Source organism: Diadema setosum, chromosome 18 (assembly GCF_964275005.1).
Source record: "Diadema setosum chromosome 18, eeDiaSeto1, whole genome shotgun sequence".
NCBI classification, from domain to species: domain Eukaryota; kingdom Metazoa; phylum Echinodermata; class Echinoidea; order Diadematoida; family Diadematidae; genus Diadema; species Diadema setosum.
Window position 1 is genome coordinate 1,886,617 of NC_092702.1, and position 16,404 is coordinate 1,903,020.

Sequence of the window (16,404 nt, forward strand, 5' to 3'; positions counted from 1 at the left end):
ATGTACATGGGTTTATCAAAAAAGAAACACAATACACTAACTGCAGTTCCCACACAAAAATCATATGGAAATCAACAAATTATGATTGATTGCTTGCTAAGTTGCTATCATGGCAACTGCAATTATGTCAAGTTGCAATTGTTGTCATATACTTTGTGAGTCCAAGAGTGCATGGTACATTACATGCTTTATTATGCAAACCCTAGCTATTGAATCCAGCAAGTTTTAAAGGGACTGTACAGTACTGGTTGAGGTGAGGATTCAGCATGTAACATTTTGCGAGATATTTAGAAACCACTCTATGAAGTGTTAAAAAGCATACAATTCTAAGGGGAATCAAAAGTTTGTTTGATAAAAATCAGTTTTGAAATGACCAAAATATAAAAACACAAGGTAAAACACAGAGATCCTAATAAAAGATGAGGCCTGTCGATTTTATTAGAATCGCTTTTTTGGATATCTCAGCCATTTCAAGACCAATTTTCATCAAAAAAAACATATGAATCCTTCTTGGAATTACATGTTCTCTCATATTTCATAAGAGGTTTCTCATTAACTCACCAAAAAAATGTTATAAACCTGAAGATAAGTCTCAACCAAAACTATATGTTCCCTTTAATGTTTGCTACATGCATGGACAGTGTGTGTACATCACTCACTGTGCACATGCTGTGCCATGTGCAGGGTTTTGATGTCTACCTACACTCACGCACTCCAACACACACTCTACAGACATGTGTCTATCACAGTTCATCCCCACCAGGAAAGGCTCTTGCTTGGTGCATTTCTGTGTGGTCTCCACGTCACGCTGATGCTGAACATCTCACTGTGCCTACTTTTATTTAACCCAATAGCAGCCACATCCAAGGTCATCATGTTTAATTACGGCAGCATTCTGTGGCACTGGTATTAAGAAGGTTAAAATCAGTTAACATGTGTACATCCATTGCATTTACACGTAAGACTAACACAAAAATTCAGGGATATTTTGCATCCAGAATTATGGCTACTTCATTTCTCTTTCAGTGTTCATGAGGCTTTTTAGAATTCTTCTCTGATGTTCATCATTAAAAAATGGCTAAAACTAAAAAACCCTCTTCATCATTACAGGCAGTTATTTACACTTGGTCTACTCTTGCTATCCCTGTTTATAGCTGTCTATTCAGAAGTTTTATAAATTTCTTGAAATTGCACATGTTCATTATTGCCATCAACAAATATCACAGTAAGTTAACATCTTATGTAGACCACTGTAGTCATAGTGCAGAAAGTGTACAGAAACAGTGGTGAATAGTGAAGACTAGACACAAAAACCTAAATATTAAATACCTACACCAACAAGCTAAAGACATAACAATGTAAGATACAGGATGCACAAGGGTTTTAGAATGATATCACAGATGAATTTTGTTGCTCAAAGAAAAATAACAAGATTTCCAAACCAGGGGTTTGAGATGCCACTTCAAGAAGGTTTGAAAACCCTTGACTTTGTCTCAAGACTGGTAAAATCCCTCAAGTCAAGAGCATCTTATACCCTTCAGATGTAGATGTGAATTTTGTATGCTTCTTACCCTACCCTAGAAGTCACTGTCTCTCTTTATGCTTATTACCTGGAAAACATGCAAAACTTGAGTTGGAGGGAAGGTCCCTTTGTATAGCACTACACATGTATGGTTCAAGGTGATCCCTGTACCAGCAGAGAAAACTTTTAAGACCTGAAAGGGAGATTTTGGAGCATTTTTAACATTTAAGTGGTAAAATGACATCTTATGCCACTCACTGTATTATGAGATTGAAAATGTATATTTCCATATTACATTTTAATAACAATTAGAGAAATCACTCATCAACATACGATCAAAACTTCTGACTTTCTAAACTCTGTCTTCACTTTAACGTGTAATTAAGGAAACATAAAGAGACCCCACAACTGTACTCGGGGAACGCCTCATAATTTGGAGTCACAACCAGTCTTTTTTACAGATCATTGGTTACCAAAGCTGCTATAATAAAACCAATAATCATCATAATAATAATAATAATTTTGGGCCTTTACATAACTTTTTGAGGCCACCAAAATTTCAGATTCAAAGATTTTAGTAGCCCAAACAGGTCACCAGACAAAAGAGTTAGCGTTGATCCCCGAGTATAGATCAAGACCAACAATTACTTTCAACAAAAATTGATGGAAATTGCAATGAATTCCTTGTTGTTCTCATGGGCCACAAATCTTCAGGGGTAATTATTTCTTGATGCTGATTAAAAGCAAATATGATGAGACTAGTGAGTGCCTTTCTACCAGGGCAGAAGAGGAATAATCTACAGTGGACCATATTTCAACAGGAATTATGCAAAACTAAAACACTATGCATCACAAGACTAGAAAGTTTAAATCTGAGGCATATTTTTTTTTTCCACTACAAATGAGGTAAATTTCATCTGAAAACAACTTGTGGAATCTTTATATTGGCATCCCAGAAAAAACAAACAAACAAACAAACACATGTATGCTTGTCATGGCATGGTCTATGACACCATAACTGTATATTCTGGAGATAGATAAAAACATTCCTCAGCAATATGCTCACTATCATTTGGAGATACTGGAGAAAAGAAAAATTGTGCTCATACACTACTGCAGAGAAATGTCACAATACCATGTTATGGCACCAGAGGAAAATCACAAGTTGAAACCAGAATTGCTGCAAATGCGTGATTGGCTTAGCAGTCCGCTGTGGGCGACTGAGATAGAAAAGCTCGGCCAGCAAGCTGAATACATCCCATACGGCCCAAAGGAAGTCATGAGTGGGAGGTACACTATGTGACAAAAACCATGAGTTTTCTACAGCACAGTCAAGAGTCATGCTGCAAACAGGGACAGCACTTCATGTGCAGTTTAATAGACAAATCACTCTCACGTATGTGACTTTTCTGTGAATGTTTCAAGTGCTTTTTTTTTGGCACTGTTGCTTCATAACTTTCACAAAAATGTTACACCCTATTGTCAGTGTGAATAGCCCTTGTGTAAATTTTTCATGGACCGCATCAGACTAGCATACCGTATACTGCATTTATAAGTTGCGAACTTTGCAGACTGCATGCTATTCATGAATTTAACAGCATGGTATCATTCTGACATGAATGTGATATGCACACATACAGTTTATCATCCAATGCTGTACAAACATATACTCCACAATCATGAATTTATCCACTCACAAAATTGTCAATAAGCCCAGATTTGCAAAACACAGACACACAAACAAACAAACATGGACTCACTAAATACATGTACATTTGTATATGGCGCATAAAGTATGCAGAATAATAATATCTCGGCTTGGATGAGAAAACAACCATTCCTTGCATACTGATCAATTTCTTTGTGTGCTGGAGCCATCTCTTACTGTACAATGTACATTGCATTCGCAAAAAAGATAGAAGTCTAGTCTAAAAGTCAAATTGTACCACACAACGATAAATGGAAGTTCATGGCAAATATACACATGTACATCAGGTCAGCGATCATTTGAATTAAGAAATGAACTTTATTCTTCATAAGATGTCCCTTACTTCCCCTTAAAATGATATAAAATACATTATAGACCATTCTCTTTAAACCACTGTAATTAAAACTACCAAGTGTGCCTTACATATCTTCCAGACACTCGCTCTTTGGCAGACAGAAAGCAAATGTCAAAGGCTGGAATGTCTGCTACTTTGCCAACGACTGGTTAGATATTGGCCATGACGATTTTAATTCATAGTCAATGATTGTGAGAATCCTGCTGGAAAAGCACTTGTCTCTACTCTAAACATCTGCTGAAGAAATTAGAGTCACTACCAACTGTGGGTTCAATGTAATCACTTGCAAATTCATTTTCTCTCATCAGTATCCATGCAACAAGAAGCTTTAGGTACAGTATCAGATGTGTATGACATTGTGTGCATGTTCAAGTTGGAAGAATTGCACCCATATTTTCTTCTCAAAGAAATATAACAACATGGTTGTTAGATATCAACAACAGGAAATAATTTTCCAGGGCCCCGTTTTATCAAAAGATATAATTGACAAAAAAAAAGGCCTTACCATACAGGCTGCCATAGACTTATGATAGAAATTAAGTATATAATCAATTTTATAAAATGGGTTCAAGAATGTAGCCAATTGGAAGCGCTGAAATGAGTCACGTGTGCTTGTATTAATTTCTCACTAACATCCACGGCCGACGTCACAATGTTTGCACTAGCAGTGCGCACTCAATCAGTTGTTACAAGTGCGTCGCCCGCTACTATACGCGCTGTCAATCCTGTAAACAACTTCTAGTTCGGGCTGCCGGCCGGCCTTTCTTGTGTGCATAACATGTGTGGCCCGGGGTACATATACATGTACTCTTATACGTACAGTACAGGGTACTTTTCGAGTGCGACGTGTTTACTGGGACGAACATCTTCGGACATCTTGATCCACAAAGGTACGTGAAAAATGTTGTTAGTTTTCGACCCATTTTGATGCACAGGATTATTTCGTGGCGTTTAACGCACTCTATCCTGTGCATCATTTGTATAATAACTCATCATAAAACAGGGCCCTAGTATCTAATCACAGGGTGCTACTGTGAAACATGATATATTCGCGTCATGAATTTTTCGCGAATTGGAGCCGACGGCCTTTTTTGCGGCATGAAATTTTCGCGAACTGCCACTGGTATTCAATGCATATAGTGTAGACAAGAACTTTCGCGTGCATTTTAATTTCGCGAATCTTCGCGCTCGCGAAATTCGCGAAATTAAAATGCACGCGAACATTCCTCGTTTTACAGTATATTCTTCATATCTCTGCTACACAAACTATCTTTTATGTAGCAATTTTTGTCCATAGAAAGGTACAGGATACCACTTGAAATATTACTCATCAGCTGTAACTGCTAATCAAATTCAAATTGGAAAATCATTCCCTGATACAGCAAGGAAAAAGAAACAATGTACAATGTACAAAAGTATGGAGATAGTGCATAGAATCTCACACTGGTAGGCATGGACTAGGCATAGACTGTACATGTACACTGTAGGTGTAGATGGTGGTTCCATAACATTTGCTCCTGCGACAATTGCTCCCACGAAATACAGTGTAGTGACAGTGTACATGTATCTGTACGCTAAGCCAAACATAAATTCTACCCACAAACATGACCCTAACCATAATCCTAATCCTCACATCAAACTAAAGCTAAAACCCTATCACAACCCTCACCTTAACCCTACGTCCTTGGAGGAAATCAGACTGGAGCAATTGTTTCAGGAGCAAATGTTGTGTCACCAGCTGTAGTTGATACAAGGTCAAATGAGACAAAACAAAGAAACAGTTTATTTTGATCATGTGAAAATGAAATTAAATATGAACGCTGGGGCTTTGTGAGAGAAAAAATGAAACACTTGACATCATGAGACAAAAGAAAATACAAGGACGACGAAAAACTTCTAACTCTTCAACAGGTATCAGGACAAGACCAGGCAAATACTTCTGAAGTATCTTTCTGATTTTCAATGAGAAAAATTACCATCAGACCACCCGATAATTACTGGGAAAGTCCATCATAAAGAATTAGCAAACTTGAATAGCTAAGCAGGAAAAAAATAGAGGACTGGGACAGTGAGAGTTTGAGCAAATTCTGATCAAAACTAAGATTTTCTTTTTGAAGTTTCAGTTTCAGTTTCAGGAAGTTTTAATTCTCCACTTGTACATAACACTAACAGAAAATTAGACCCCGTTTACAGTGCGGGGCTGGGCCGAGACGCGGCCGAGCCCAGCCTCAATTGCGGGGCCAAGCCCCGCAATTCTGTCCGTTTACAGTGCGGGGCTCGGCCCGGGCTTTTCATTCAAACCTTCCAATATTTTGTCGTAGTGGCGCTCTGCCTGTAAACAAACACAATTTGGTATAGTTTGGTTTTCAGACCCTTTGCCAACTGGATTCTGTGGCGACAAAGTCGCTATTGGCAAAGGCCTTTGCCGAAGGAAAAATCCTTTGCAGGACAAAACCACCTTAAACTATACTAGTTTTCGACGTTGAGGGGGTTAATATCCTGAAAAGCGAAATAGTACGGGCAGAGGGTCTGGAAGCCAGACTACAATTGGCCGCACATTTGGCCCAGTTTGCGTTTACACTGAGAAAAGGCCGGGCTCGGCCGCGGCCGAGACCACCTCCAGAGCGTGGCCAAATGCGCGGCCAATTTTGGCCCCGCATTTGGCCTTTTGCCTGTTTACATTGAAATGAAGGCGGCCTCAGCCGCGGCACAGCCCCACACTGTAAACGGGGTCTAAGTGAACTATTATCAAACATATTTTTCACAAGTCATGAAAATATAAACAAGATTTAACATTAAAAGTATATTATCGTGTCAAATAATACATGAATTTCATTATACAGATCTTTAAGTGTACAGATGGAGGAGACGGTTAACATTAAGCAAATCGCTTGACTTGGACAATAGCCTCTGAACATCTACTTGTATGCCTAACAATTTTTTTTTTAACTAAAGGAACGGAATACACACGCGTAGAACATATAACGTACATTAAATCTTAAAGTATTTTAAATGACATTTGACCAAAAAGGACAACACAAGGTGGAATGTAGAAAGACAAAAAAAAAACCAACAACCGAAAATAAGGGACCTGAATAGGAAGAGTAGAGAGAAGAGAGGAGAAGAGAATACAAGCAATGAGATACAGTGTTCAGGAGTTGGGAGCTAACAAAAGCGTAATTTCTAATTCAATTCTAATTGGTACATTGCGAGAAGGACATTTTTATCTTTAGGATGATTTAAAATGTTGTAAAGAAGAACTGCGTTTAAGGTCATCATTCAATGAGTTCCATACATGTGTCAATCACCCACAATTTGGCAGTTGTGTGAATTCTGTGACATCACACATGATCTTATACCCCCATTTGCTCTGTACTGTTACAAAATAAGAAATTTCAGTTTTCTTTCAATCAAATTTGCAATCCTACATACACCCTTTGTACAATCATTACAAGTAGTTTTATACAACTGCTGCACAGGAAAAAAAAAACATGTTAAAGGACACACAAAAAAAGAGAGATTATATAGAATAATACGCAAAGGACAAATGGAAGGTGAGCTCACATGCTACAGTACATCACAGAGTTGGTGATTTCCCTTTGATTAGTCACATTTTCAAAATTTCATACGTATACTTTCTCATTTTCAGTCAGAATTTGGTCAAACTGTCACTATCCCGTTTCTCTCATTTTCTGCTTCTATTTAACAAACTTAACTTGCAGGGTGGATTTCCACTTTGTTAATAGTATATCAGTGTTCAACAACCCCTCCAAGCCCAAGCATAAAGCACCACAGAAAAATGATCATATGGGACTACACGAACATTGCAGACGTGCTTCACAATTTTGCAAATACTGTATTTCAGCAATGAAGAGATAAATATGTAGGAATTTCAGTATTGGTGTCCTAAGATACTAATCTACAAAATTATCTGAAAATGATTTGAAAACCAAATGGTATCATTGGAATAATTTTTCAATTTTTTTAAATCATGGCAATGAAATCTACATAAATTTGTAACAGTATTCTATTCTCTATTATCTCTTCAAGAACTCCTAAAGAGAATCTATTTTTTTTTCCCTCCATATTAACCTGAGATCTACTGATATAGAGAATAATAAACAAAATGTTCACGTATTTCATCCAACAAAACACTAAAGTGTGTCTTGTAAATTGTCACAGGCATCAAAATTGCTTGGAACTATTACAATGTATATGCAGTGCCTGGCTGACAGTGCCATCTTTATTTGTTTGTTTGTTGTAGTTGTTGTTTTTTTCTGGGCAGTGCCCAGCACCCTCTGAATACTGAATGAAGCAAACAGTTGCACATAATGAAAAGACAAAAATAAAACATGATGAATAGTGTATCATTCTGACAGAGAAATTCTCTGAAAGCCTTGCTATTTATCATACCTGAAACACAAACACAATGTAAACACTTTGGCCCCGATTCACAAAGGTGGTACAATTGAGACCATTGTTTAAACCATGGACAAAGACTGTAGTTTTGTATGGGGCACCAAGCGTTGCATGGCCTATTTTGTTACAAAATCAGTCATTCCGTCGATGAAATGATCGATGTTAACATTTCGTAACGAAATAGGCCATGCGACGCTTGGCGCCCCATACAAAACTACGGTCTTTCTCCATGGTTTAAACCATGGTTTCAATTGTACCACCTTTGTCAACACAATGAACTTAGATTTCAGACTCAACAGTGAATAAAATATCAGGCATTGGATCTATCAAACTTGTGGCATAGAGTAATCAATCTTCACATTGGAAATATGAAAAGAAGAGTCCCCAACACAATTTGTCAAAATGTTTATTCCAGACTATGTCATTTTGGGATTTAAATTCTTAAATCATTTTCTTGACTGCTCTGTCATTTGTATCATTCCAAAACTGCAAGAGGTAAGGTTCAGACATCTTTGTGTTCTTGTAACAGGTTTGAAGAAAGATCAAATTTTGTACATCAAAGGAATGAAAATAAAGTGAATGTAATTGTATTACATGTACACAAAACAAACCATCTATAGTACAATGTACACATACAATTTTGTATGTTGTTACAAGTAACCACATAAATATATTCGATGGGCCTTCAAATGCTCAATGTTATCAATTCATCATGCAAAATCTATGTAAAAGTGGTACACAGAAACCCAATTGGCAAAATGTATTACAATTTTCCTCATTTTCCCTTTGCTTTCACCTATAAAGGTAAATTTTGAGAATTCTCTCGCAACATTGACTTTGACTATTAAACCTACAGTGACACGACTGAAGCTTTGAGCTGAGGAAGTACCGGTACACATTTATAGGTCTATTGCCATCACTAAGCCCTCACGACCACAAGATGTATACTCACTGCATGCCACACAATTAAACCCCAAAGGTAGCAGATCTACAATGTCAATGACACTTGCAATCACTGCAATATGTTGGCTGGGCTGCCCTTTGCAGATTGGTGAAACCTTCTCAAAATGAATGTACTATGATACTAAACATGAACATGAGGCACTTAAAACATTGTAAGTATTATTAGGAGCGTAGCTCCAACTTCATTATGGAGGTTAAGAATTGGAGTTCAGACAGTCTGCAAACAAAAGAAACAAAGCTGAACACTGTAACACTAAAATGACACTTAGTATTTAATACCACTAGTGGGCACTACTGAGTAACACGCACTCTCAACAAATGCAATCAGCTGGACAGCCTCACCCTATTTCTAGAAAATTTCACATTGCAGAAATAATGATAGTCAAGGTGAAATCCCGGAATCCCTTCAAAATTAAAAGCAAGGAGGGTGATATGTGATGGGAAATAAAATCAACTATCTAGTTTCTTTTAATGAAATTCCCCTGCGAAAGCTCTGCTAGGCCATTACAAAAAGGGTCAATGCGTTGTACTTTATGCGGATGCCAGTAGCATGCCATGCCAGAGCTACGGCTCAATGCGTTTGCTACTGCACGCTAATTTCTTGGTACGAAGTGCTGTACTTGGGGGCTGCGAGCTTCGTACCGTGCGATGTTCCTACGTACGCTAACCCAACAGTGAAGGAGCATGGTCAACATAATGTACACTTGGCTATCCATCGGCGTTCAACCCGCAACGCAACTCACCCAGTTAGTGGCAGTAGCAGTGCTCACCGTAGGGAAGGTCGCGACAACATATTTCCGAATTGTAACGTTATCATGACCAAACGACACGAGTAAATGCATTCTCACCTGTGAAGAATACCTAAGGTGTTATATCCTCTTATCAGAATGTAACTTGAAGTCTCCTATCCACAAATAAAGGGCTTTATGCTTGGTACAGAGTCCAGAGCTTGGGTGAGCTCGACCCGAAGCCGACATCCAGTGCTTAGACTCTGCCTCCAGTCGTTTGGACCCATTCACACATTATAATTTGGCGACCTGCAAACAAGACACCATTCTACATAAATTATGGGGGGGGGGGAGGGGTAGTGCATGAACGCTTCATAACACTGACAAGGGGGAAAAAAACTTGATTTAGCTCCTTGCTGCTTGTCCAATCGAAAAATATTATTTTTCATACAAGTAGGCTCTATCTCAATTCATTTTCCTCCTAATTACATAACAATGCTAGTACGTTCATACGGCAATATGAAGTGTCTGGGCACTTTGTGAGTGCTGTGTATTTTTCTTTTTTTTTGGGGGGGGGATGGGGTGTTTTGTTTCGTTTTTCTTCATGTTGTTTATGCTTTCATCTTTGCCAGAAAAAAAAAAGTTTTTTACAAATATTAAACAGCTCATCAATGATCTCTGTATACTAATATTATGTTTCCAATGTACCTTTACATTAACCTTGAATAGAATAATCAATTATACAGATTTTAAGCAACTGAGAATTTCTGGGGTGAAGAGTGTGGGTGGGGACAAGACAAATTATTATAACCAACGAAGTGCATGACATCCTTGGATAATAATTCACTAATCTAGTTCGGCGCCCTCTGTTGACCAAAAGCACCAGAATAGGGAAAGGAGGTTGTATGAGAGCGCCCCCCCCCCCCCCCCCCCCCCCATAGTTGGCGTCGCGGAAATTTTTGATATGGGGTAGATAATTCAACATAATCTAACACACAATGGGGTAAAAACTCATGGCAAAAATACAATTTTTTTTCTCTTTTCATGTCTATTTGGGCGTTGTAAGTTAAACATGATAGCTCATCACTTCAAGCCGCCATTTGTCATTTGCAGATGGAAAAAAAAATATTTTAGTGCTTCAAAATAGTTCTAAATTATGAGTTAGGGATCCAAACAACCAACATAAAAATGATAATCTGTTTTATCAACCTCAAGAATTGTTGAATATACAATAGTTTGATTAAAATCGTTCCTAGAATAAACCGTCTACACTTATGGTTGATTGAAGAAAAAAAAATATTGATATCTTTTGATATATTTGCGGCTTTATTGCCACTATGGTAGGATTTTTTGTGATACAACCGAACTATTGCATCTAAAATGTTAATTCGATTTTTTTTCCATCACTGCCGACAGTGGCAAACAGTGGCTTTAAAGAATGTTTGGTCTCATTTATACCGGCCAAGAAGAAAAATAAGCCAGTCACGAATATCACTATAATTTCAAAATTGCTTTGTGATGTCACGTATGTTGTGTGACGTACGTTTCACAAAAATGACCGTACAAAGGAGCGCCCGATGTCACAATTGTTTTGTGATGTGACAATTTCTTTGTGACATCATTTCACAAATAGTGCGCTATTTGAAAATTGTTGTCATAAAAAGTGATACATTTTTCATTTAAAAAATAGGGCTTATTATATTTTGGATTTAAAAAAAAATTATCCTCTAACGATTGGATGAAAAAGCTACACGTGATTATAGATATTTCCAGCTATGTCAGCTATACAACTTTATTTGTCTTTTAAACCCACTGTGTCTTCATTGTCATCCGCCATTGTAAAACTCGAAGCATGTTTGCAAGACCTGAAAATTTGGCTTACATCCAATGGCCTTAAACTAAATGATGATAAATCTGAGTTTCTGTTATTGGGATCAAAGCATATGTTAAGCAAAGTTGATTATCAGTCATGTCATGTCAACATCGGTAGCACTTGCATTACTCCGTCGAAAACAGCCCGTAATTTAGGTGTCATATTTGATCAGGAAATGTCATTTCGAAGTCATGTAACTCATATTCAGCGGAATGTTCGATATCAGTTGCGTAATTTAAGTTTCATAAGGAAATATTTGTCTAAATCTGCAGCTGAGATACTTATTCATGCTTTGATTTCTTCTCGGTTGGATTTTTCGAATTCATTGTTGTGTAATCTTTCAAAAAAAGATGTCACAAAACTTCAACGGTTGCAAAATTCTGCTGCCCGATTGTTAACTTTTACTAATAAGTTTGATTCCATGTCACCAGTTCTCCGTTCCTTACATTGGTTACCTGTAGAAAAAAGGATTATTTTCAAGATTCTGTTATTAGTACATCATTCAGTTCATTCTTTTTCCCCAATATACATAAGTAATTCTGTTCAAAAATACAATCCGACACGAAGGCTACGTTCATCATCAGATGCATTCTTACTCCAAACACCCAGAGTAAAACATGGGTATGGTCAAGATGGTGATCGTGCTTTTTCTGTTATAGGACCAAAATTGTGGAATCAGTTACCTCTTCAGTTAAGGGAACTGTCATCTACAGAGTCATTCAAATCCAAACTTAAAACTTATCTGTTCCTTTCATACTGAGGACTGTAATTGCTGTATGTCATTAATATTGGATTAATGTTGTATTTTTAATTGATATATGTTGTATTCTTTATTTGGTATATATTTGCTTTTGTTTACCATTTTTTTCTTTGTTGAAATGTTTGAATATGTATATGCATGTAAATATTTGATATTTTTCATTTTTGAAGCGCCATGAGCACTGAAAAGTGGACCTGTGCGCTATACAAGTAGCCACTATTATTATTATTATTATTATTAAAGTTGGCATGTTTGACACCCCAATTGAAGTACTACATGTATTTGCAAAATGACGTCAACTCTATGCCGACATTTTGCAAAATGATGTCACAAAGCAAATTTTCTAAAATTGTGCGCAGCTAGCTTTGTACCGTCAAATGTAACAATTTTAACAAACAATTGTGACATCACAAAGCAAATCTGATATCGCGCACTGCACCGCACCATCACTCCTGTGAAAATGTAACAATTTCTAACAAAACAATTGTGACGGCACAAAGCAAATTTTGACATTACGCACTGCTTCATACCATCACTCTGTGAAAATAATGTATCAATTTATAACAACACGATTGTGACGTCATAAAGCATTCTGACATTTGGCATTGCTTCACTAAAAAGGAGGAGGTTACGGCGTTGGTTTGTCTGTTTGCAAAATAACTCAAAAGGTGTGTACGGATTAAAATGAAACTTGCATAAAATGTAGATATTGACACAAGGAACACCTCATTCAATTTTGGTAGTGATCAGGGAATATTTATGGATTTTTGAAGGATTTTTCATCTTTTAGCATAATCTATAAGGTCACCGAACTTAGGGTTCAAGCTACGCGTGCTGGAGGTTTAAATACGCGCACTAAAGCGCGCGCTCTGCTCGGCCAAGGCGCCGTGCAATGACGTAAACAAAAGGCTTCTATTTTGGGAAATTGCATGCGTGTAAGGGTGGATTTGAGTTGCTGGCTTGCCGGAGGTCTGTGCTCTCCAAGTGCTTTTCTATTTGTAATATTTTTCACAAAGCAATTCTTCTCCTTCTGATTATTAAATCTGCCTCTTTCAATAAGCTGAAGATTCTTGCAGTTCTGACATCGTGCGCTGCTTCGTCCCTTCACAACATCGCATCCAACACACTGTACGACTTCTCGCTCCACTTTTTCCCCCCATTTTCCCTTCTTTCGTTTATTTTTTGCGCTAGTTTTAATGCAAAATATGAAATAAATATACCTTGCCTAATTTCGAGTTTCGGTGCCTCCAAAAGAACTACAGCATTCACTTCGGGACTGCTCCTCTCAGTGAAAAAGTCTTTTGGAGTCACCTCTGCCCATAGTTTTAACCAGAAACTCTCAAGGAAAAGTATATTTGTATACTGTAGCTGTTGTAGTTGCACTCTAAGGAAACAGAAGATGATAAATGATGACGATCATTTTGATGATAGCTGTGATGATGATAGGAGGAGCTATGTAAACAGAGGAGAAGCGTTCACTCGAAAGTCATTTCTAGGTATTGCGTTTCGTTTTACACAAACAGTCATAATGTCCCTCGAGATGGTTGTTCATTAGAACAGACAATATCAGAAAGAGAAAAAAAAAAGAGACAGAGATAACTGTGAGCAAAAGGATACATTACGTACAATGTATATGTCATTGACATACAATGAAACTCGCCCATATCAAATGCAACGGCAGAGGCGCGTGAAAGTTTACTTTGTATTTGTATTTGTTTAGTTTTGTTTTGTATTGTTGTTGTTGTTTGTTTGTTTGTTTTTTGGTTTTTTTTTTTTTTGGGGGGGGGAGGTAATTTTTCGTTTGTTTTCAATTGCGTGTGTACATGACGTGTGTGCACGCAGTGGCGGATCCAGACGGGGGCGCACCCCCACTTTATTTATTTTTTTTTTAAAGACAAGAGAAATAAAAAGAAAAATGGAGGGGCGCGTGCACAAATTCCTGGACCCCCCCCCCCATTTGTGTGTGTGTGTGTGTGTGTGTGTGTGTGTGTGTGTGTGTGCGTGTGTATGTGTGTCATTTCTTCTTTTGTTTTCTCTTTACTATGATCTTTAGAGCATGACATCGTCAACTGGCGTGAATATTCATAAGGACTGGTCAAGAAATGTTTGCAAAAAAAATGCGAAATTTCAAAACGCATAACTTTCTTACTTCTTGACCGATTTTTGTCATTTTTGTATCGTTCTGCAGGGAATATTTCGCTCTTTTTCTAAGTTTATTCATTTTGGGGTGGATTTCCTCTTTAAAGGACAAGTCCACCTTCATATACATGTGAGTTGAGTGAATGCAGCAATAATTAGTAGAGCACATCACTGAAAGTTTGAGGAAAATCGGACAATCCGTTCAAAAGTTATGAATTTTTGAAGTTTCTGCTTAGTCACGGCATGGATGAGAAGACTACTATAGGCGGTAATGTCACATGCGTACAACGATATAACGAAAACAACTTAGAGAATTTCACCAAACTTTACCTTTTTTTTTTTAAACAAAGCGCACATTTCTTCGACTCGTTACTGACAAATGTTAAGGGAAATAATATTCCCCTTGCCTTCTGAAAGAGAGAAGTCGAGTTTTCTTTTGTTATGCGAGAAAAGTGAAAATATGTTGAATTTTCTTTATACTTTCTTTGTATTGTTGTACTCGAGTGACATCACAACCTATAGTAGTCTTCTCATCTAGCCGTGACTGAGCAGAAACTTCAAAAATTCATAACTTTTGAACGGGTTGTCCAATTTTCCTGAAACTCTCACTGATGTGTTTTACTAATCTTGCTGCATTCACTCAACCCACATGTCTATGAAGGTGAACTTGTCCATTAAGTTGAGATCCAGTTTGCGATTAAAGCTGCTACAAAAACCCAAAGAAATATGAGAAATTTAAAATCATAACTTCAAGAATATTTCTTGTTATGTTACTAGTGAGGAATAACTGGAATGGTTTTATTTCTCTCTATCTGACTATGGATGTATGTATAGCCTGTCGGTGCCGTATCAGTGTGCCGTATGCACTGGCCGTATAGGGAAAAAAGAGCCCTCACAAGGGAGATGCGCAATACAAGCTCTGAAAGTAATTACAAAGGACCAACTTGGGATGTTCATAACTTTCGTCTTTTAACCCTGTGTGCTCCGAGTGACGATTGGCACAACAATGGAGTGGTGGTTTTAAAGTCAGACAACTAGGCCATCCTCCCCCCCCCCCCCTTCCAGGGTGGTATAGTATTAGTTGAGGTGAGGATTCAACTTTTAACTGTTTTCTCTTTTTTTCTCTTTTTTTTGTGAGATATAGAAACCACTTCGATTGTTAACGAGCATACAATTCTAAGAGGAATTAAAAGTTCACTCGATGAAATTAGTTTTGAAATGGTTGAATAAAAGGTGGGTCCCATCTTTTGTTAGGATCGCTTTGTTTTGGATATCCCAGCCTCCTCATCATCCAAAAATGTTGGAAACCTGAAGCCCCATCTAAACCGCGTATACCATCAGATCGACAAGCCATCGAGGACAAAATTATTACCAGGACAATGTTTTCAAACGTTGACATTTCACTACTTCTGAGCGACAATCCTTTCATCCTAGGTCAGTAGGGCTACTAAGAATAAAGTGACAGGCAAGGGAAATAAATGTGAGTCTCTCGATTTCAAATTGCCGCAAGTGCTTTATTAGTGCTCCTCCAACTGACAAATCCGTTTATTAACGACTGGGTGAAGTTAAAAAAAAATAAATAAACCAATAATGTTACAGGATGACCAAACTTGCCTATGTATTAATGTTAATTGTGTCATCAAAGCAAAACTAAAGCCCTATAAAAGAATTTTAATAAGCAGATCACTGAAACCATACGGTCAAATGAGTCTAATTTTTGTCTAATGAAGTATCGGAGGAAAATCCTGAAAGTAATCCGGAAAGTAAAGAAGAAAAATAAAATCTGTAAACTTCAGCCCTCTTCTACAAATGCATACTTTACAACGTTTACTATAGTAAACATTGTATACAATGGGAAGAGTGATGTCAAACATGCAGAACTTTGAAAACAAATGATAACTGTCTGACAAAAGAAAAAAAAGTTATGGAATGTTAGT

The 16,404-nt window shown here is 37.4% G+C and overlaps 1 protein-coding gene across 1 annotated transcript in view; it reads right to left on the bottom strand.

The window, feature by feature from the left end:
* Nucleotides 1-9,931, bottom strand: part of LOC140241548 (LIM domain-binding protein 2-like) — a 103,456-nt gene extending 93,525 nt beyond the window's left edge. The window contains exon 1 of the mRNA XM_072321284.1: nucleotides 9,816-9,931. The gene's annotated coding sequence lies outside the window, so the exon portion shown is untranslated. The remainder of the gene's footprint in view (nucleotides 1-9,815) is intronic.
* Between the last annotated feature and the right edge of the window lie 6,473 nt (nucleotides 9,932-16,404).